Below are 6,402 nucleotides of genomic sequence, written 5' to 3' on the forward strand. Positions count from 1 at the left end.
ACACTTCCAAGTATCTAAAGTCATCAAGTAATGGGCCGTTTGCAAAAACCATCCAGCCAAGTAGGAGTCAAACCTACAATCTTCTGATGTGTCGTCAGACACGTTATTTATTGCTTGACTGGCCCAGGGTGTGCAGAGTAAGTTACAGATCACAGTCCCACAGCACTGCGGTATGAGCAGGTACCGAGCAAGTCTCGGTCATGCCCACACGACTCCACGAGTGCGGGAGTGTCAAAAGGCGTACGGTGAGCAATCACAACAGAGAGGGACCTTTGCTGCTTCCCTTCGATAGCTCAGCTGGTAGAACGGAAAATAACAGTTAATTAAACTCAAAATAATGTTATCCTTCGATCGATGTTTCAATTCCGGCTTGAAGGAGCGAGTGTACTTTTGGAAGAAGCAGCAATTAACTCAAGGTCGCTCTTTCAACTTTCCAATGGAAGGAATCTTAGAACACCAGGTTATAGTCCAACAATTTGATTTTAAAATCACAAGCTTTCGGAGATTATCCCCTTCGTGAGGTGCTGCGTGCTATGGTACAGAGAGGTCAATGGGCAGCAAATCTTTTGGTGTGCTGCAGGAAGCAAAAATTCTTGATTTTGGTCTTGAGCAAAGATGGAAAAAGAAAGCTTAATTATGCCTTCTCTGAGGATTGAACTCAGGACCTTCAGATTATGAGACTGACGCGCTGCCTGCTGCGCTAAGAAGGCACTTGATGTCTAGATATCCAGGCAGCACAAACATGTAGGACAGTTTGCAAGGTGCAAAGTCATAAACTAATCGGCAGTTTGCAAAAACCATCCATCCAGGTCGAAATCTAACCATCAGTTTTCTGAATTCTGGTCAGGCACGTTCCCCATTTCTCCACTGTCCCAGGGTGTGGAGAGTAAGTGGGAGCTCACACTCCCACAGCGCTGCGGTGTGAGCAGGTACCGAGTCAGTCTCGGTCATGCCCACGTGATTCCACGAGTCGGGGAGTGTCAAATGGCGCACGGTGAACAATCACCAAAGAGAGAGACCTTTGCTGCTTCCTTTCGATAGCTCAGCTGGTAATGCAGAAAATGTGTAGAGATTCAAACTTGAAAGCAAAATCACTCTTAAATCGCTGGTTTAATTCCGGCTCAAAATAGTGGTTTTGGAGTAAACGGTATTGAGCTCAAGGCCGCTTTCTTCACTTTACAGACTGCTTACTGCTTAAAATGTTGGTGCTTTTCCTTTCTCAAACCCGAAAGCGTTCCGTGTCTGTCTGAACACGCCTTTGAGCAACAACACGTCAAACCGCACGAACTTTCAGGCAAAAAAAGACTTTCTGTCAGTCGGACAGGTCTCTCGCTGCTCAGAGGAGTGCCATTGTGCATCAATTCTTTGTATTTTCAAAATATACTTTATTTCATAAAATTTAAGGATACATACAGTTCAGTGTAAAAGTCGCAATTTCAATTCAAAACAATACAAAACAGATCGCACACACTATGATCCCATTATTTCAATAGAAAACACACTACATATCATATAATACATTCTGCATAATAAAAGGTGGGATGGCTTCACACAGTAGCCTTTTCCCATCGAGCCCTTGCAAAGGCTGCACCGCACCTCAGTGCGTCCCGCAGCACATTCCCCTGGACCTTGGAGTGTGTCAGTCGGCAACACTCGCTCGTGGACCGTTCCTTCAGCTAGAAGAACAGCAGGTTTTGGGAGGACCAATGAGCCTCGTTCACCGAGTTGATGGTCTTCCAGCAGCAGTTGATATCTGTCTCGGTGTGCCTTCTGGGAAACTGCCCGAAGAGCACAGCGTCCTGTGTTACCGAGGTGTTGGAGATGAACTGGGACGGATAGCAACGCATCTCTCTCCACACATTCTGCGTGAAAGTCCAGTCCACCAGGAGACGGACAACGGTCTCGTCCCCATTGTTGCCTTGAAGGCAGCTCGAGGTGGTGCTGAGATTCCGTGTGTGTTGGAAGGACCGCACTGGGAGGGTCCTTCTCACCACCATCCAGACCACATCCCGTTGCCTGTTGGTCAGTTCCGGCGACGAGACTTTCTGCCAAATGGCATCGACCGTCTGGCCGGGGAACTGCCCGATTGGATCCACCTTCTCCTTTTCCTGCAGGACCCACAGAACGTTCCTCGGCGACCACTGTCTGACGGCCTTGTGGTTGAAGTGGTTCCTCCTCAGGAACTTCTCCACCTGGGACAGGTGGGTGGTGGAGGGGGGGAGCTGGGTCGGTCCAGCTGGACGGGGCGGTCCTGCTTCTGCTCGGCCAGCATGGCCAGACCCAGTTTTCTCAGTGTATTGGACAGGTAGAAACTCAGCACGTAGGGACCCTTGGTGTTTGCAGACCGGGGCACCACACACATCAGTAGGCAGCCACGCGCAAAGGTGTCCATCAGGATCAAGGCAGCATTGGGGACGCTTCTGCCACCTTTGTCTGGAGGGCTTGTACATGGTGTCCCTGTGGACGCGTTCTCCAGACAAAGTGGAAGATAGCTCGGATGACTTTGGTGACGGAGCTGTGGGAATGGGCCAGACCTGGGCCACGTCGAACAACACCGCGAGTACCTCACACCTTATCACCAGGTTCTTGTTGGCTACGGTGAGAGAGCGTCCCCTCAATATACCAAGGTTCTGTTTGGCCTTGGCAACCAGCTCCTCCCATTTTTTTGGTGGAGTCTTGGGGCCTCGAAACCGATCTCCAGCACCATCAGGTAGCCGGACCTGACGGCGAAAGGGACAAAGAATCGGGTCTCCCACCTGCCATAGAACATCGCCTCACTCTTACTGCGGTTCACACTGGACCCTGAGGCCAGCTCGAGGCGTTCGCAGATGCCCATCAGTCTGTGAACCGACTGCTGATCGGAGCAAAAGACAGTGACGTCATCCATGTACAAGGAGGCCTAAACCTGAGAGCCTCCACTGCCTGGGATCGTCATCCCCCTGATACCTGTGTCCTTCCTGATGGACACCCCAAACACATGAAAAAGACCGCAGAGAGAGGACAGCCCTGCCTGACTCCAGATTTAATTGGAAAACTCTCTGACTCCCGCCCATTGATTAGGACTGCGCTATGGATGTCCATATAGAGCAGTCGGATCCAATCGCGGATTCCCTCCCCAAACCCTATTTTGTAGAGCGTGTCCATCATGTATGTGTGGGATATTATGTCGAAGGCCTTCCCCTAGCCCAGGCTGAAGAGGCAGGTGTTCACCCCTCTGCCCTGCACGTAGGCTTACGTATCCCAGAGCAGTACAAGGAGGTCGTCCTGCCGGGTAAATTACAGGTCTGATCGGGGTGGTTCACCCACTCCAGAGCAGATTCGAGCCTGTTGGCGATGGCCTTCGACAGAATCTTGTAGTCAGCATTAGCAGGGAAATGTGTCGCCAATTTCTGATTTATTCCCTCTCCCCCTTCTGCTTTCAGATGAGGGTGATGATGCCATTCCTCATTGACTCTGACATGCTGCCTGCCAGAAGCATATCCCCGTACACTTACAGTAGGCCTGTGCCAATCCAATCCCACAAAGCCGAGTACAAATCAACCGGTAAACCATCGCTCCCCGGAGTTCTACTCTTCTCGAAGGACTGGACGGCCTTTGTCAGCATCGTCCGAGGTCAGTCGCCGATCCATGCTCTCCCGCTCGCTGTCCTCTAAGACCTCCGTGACAGAGGACAGCAAGGTTTGAGAGGCCGTGCTGTCTCTGGGCTTCGCGTCATACAGCCCGGCATAAAAGGACTTGCTGATCGTCAGTATGTCGGTCTGTGAAGACGTCACCGAGCCCTCTCCCTCCTTCAGGCTGCTGATCACCAGAGGTCCCTCTGAAAGAAGAAACACGAGCACTTCTCGCACTGCCCCACGGAGCGGACTCTGGACCGAAAGGTGATCTTCGAGGCCTCGGAGGTGAAGATCGAGACTTGCTGATCCTTCAACTCTCTGAGTTCGTCGCGGACATCGATCCCCATCGACTGCAGCTGGAGCAGATCCTGCATGCGTTTCTGCAGCTGGGACAATTTCCTCTGTCTCTCTCTCACCCCTTTAACTGGACGGTTCAAACCGTGAGATCAGAGGGTGAGGCCCCTTTAACTGGACAGATCAAACCGTGAGATCAGAGGATGAGGCCCCTTTAACTGGACGTTTCACACCGTGAGATCACAGGGTGAAGCCTCTTTAACTGGACGGGTCATACCGTGAGATCAGAGGGTGAGGCCCCTTTCACTGGACGGGTCACACCGTGAGATATCAGGGTAAGGCTCTGTGATTCCAGGTGATATTTCCTCGCTCGACTAATTTAAATATGTGAGGTGGCGAGAGTGTTGGAGAAATGAAGGCTTGAGATGGCAGAAGCACCGGGTCTCAGCAGCAGTGTGACCAGGACTGTACTTTGTAACTGGTGCAGGGAAACAGCAGTGGGAACTGAAATCACAAAATCACAAGAGACTTAGAGGTCCATGTATATAGATCATTAAAATGCCATGGACAGGTACAGAAAATATTCTTAGAAGGCTATTGGAATGCTGGTCTTCATATATATAGAGGACTGGAATACGTGGGTAGAATTATGCTACAGCTATACAAAGTCCTATACACCTGGAGTACTGTGTTCAGTCCTGGGTGCCACACCTTAGGAAGGACATATTGGCCTTGGGAGTGCAGAGCAGATTTACTGGAATGATACCTGGACACTAAGAGTTAAATTCCGAGGAGAGAGTAAACAAACCAGGCTTGTATTCCCTGGAATTTAGAAGATTAAGGGGTAATTTGATCGCAGTTTTCAAGGTGTTAAGGGGACCTGGTCGGATCGAAAGAGAGAAATTATTTCCGCTGTTTGGGCTGTCGAGGACTAGGGTACATAGCCTGAAAATTAAAGACAGGACTTTCAGGAGTGAAGTTCGGAAACACTTCTGCAGGGAAAAGGTGGGAGAAGTTTGGAACCCTCTTCCTCAAACAGCAGGTGATGCTAGCTCAAATATTAATTTTAAATCTGATATTGAAAGATTTATGTTAACCAAAGGTATGAAGGGATTTGGGGCTAAGGCTGATATGTGGAGTTAGGTCACAGATTAAGCATGGTCTCATTGAAAGGTGGAACAGGCTCGAGGGGCCAAATCGCCTAATCCTGTTCCGATCTTCCAATGTACCTATGTGTCAGCTTTCTGTGTTTATAAACACTTCACTGTATTTCACTCCGTCGCCAACACTGTGAGGCCTCCCCTGGTGTATCAGTTTTCAGTGTTGAAAAATACTTCACCGTATTTCACTCCGTGTCCAAAACTGTGAGGCCTCCTCCGATGTGTCAGCTCTCCATTAATAAACATTTCAATACATTTCTAACACTGTGAGGCCTTCAGTGTTTATAAACACTTCACTGTATTTCACTCCGTGTCCAACACTGTGAGGCCTCCCCTGGTCTATCAGCTTTCAGTGTTTACAAACACTTCACTGTATTTCACTCTGTCTCCAACACTGTGAGGCCTCCCCTGGTGTATCAGCTTTCAGTGCTTATCAACACTTCACTGTATTTCACTCCGTGTCCAACACTGTGAGGCCTCCTCTGGCATGTCAGTTCCCCGTGTTTATAAACACTTCAATGTATTTCACTGCATTTCCAACACTGTGAAGCCTTCCCCGATGTGTCACTCTCACTGGGCTATAAACTGGGTCGTGTAACGCCCGTTGTCTCGGCGCTATGAGGCCTCCTGATGCGCCCAGGTGGCGTCCGGAATGCGCGCGCATAAATCAAGCGTGACATGCTCCCACTGACACTATGGGATAACATGTTGAAAGTAGTCACTTATTAATAGCAGGGAGAAACATTCCAGTGACACAAATAGGGCCCATGGAGACTGACATTAATTACAGTCATTGAACAAACAGATCCATTTATCAACTTTAAATCCAACAATGTTTATATCACAAGAAATATTTAACCAAATATTACACAGATGGAAAGCGCAAAGCCCAGTATATAATTTTAATAAATATTTGGAAGAAGAGAATCGATGAGACTCACAGTCTGACAGCACTGATGTGAAGGGAGAGAAGCTTTATTTACAGATTGCAGATTATTTCTGAGTGAAATCCTTCAATTTCAGAGAGTTTCTACCCACTTCACAAGGGATGGGTTTAAACTCAGAGATGGGAACTGAACCATTCTACTGGTCAGTTTGGAGACCATTCTGCGAATATTGGTACAATCTCTGGATACGCCGTCAATATTGGCAAGTCTATGGGCCCTCTTGTAAATATCGGGGCAGTCTCTGGATCTACCCGTAAATAATGGCACAGACTTTGAATTCTACTGTAAATATTCGCACACTCTATGGATTTCCCTTCAGTTATTCATACAGACTATGAGAAAGGCTCTGGATACTTTAAAATATTGATCCACTTCTGGATTTCCTGA

General features: G+C 48.6%; 1 non-coding gene across 1 annotated transcript; it reads right to left on the minus strand.

The window, feature by feature from the left end:
- Window positions 1–637: 637 nt before the first annotated feature.
- On the minus strand, window positions 638–710 carry trnam-cau (transfer RNA methionine (anticodon CAU)). Its single transcript has one exon. It is a non-coding gene; the product is annotated as a tRNA-Met (tRNA).
- Window positions 711–6,402: the final 5,692 nt, after the last annotated feature.

This window comes from Heptranchias perlo, unplaced genomic scaffold (genome assembly GCF_035084215.1).
Source record: "Heptranchias perlo isolate sHepPer1 unplaced genomic scaffold, sHepPer1.hap1 HAP1_SCAFFOLD_50, whole genome shotgun sequence".
In the NCBI taxonomy this organism is placed as follows: Eukaryota; Metazoa; Chordata; class Chondrichthyes; order Hexanchiformes; family Hexanchidae; genus Heptranchias; species Heptranchias perlo.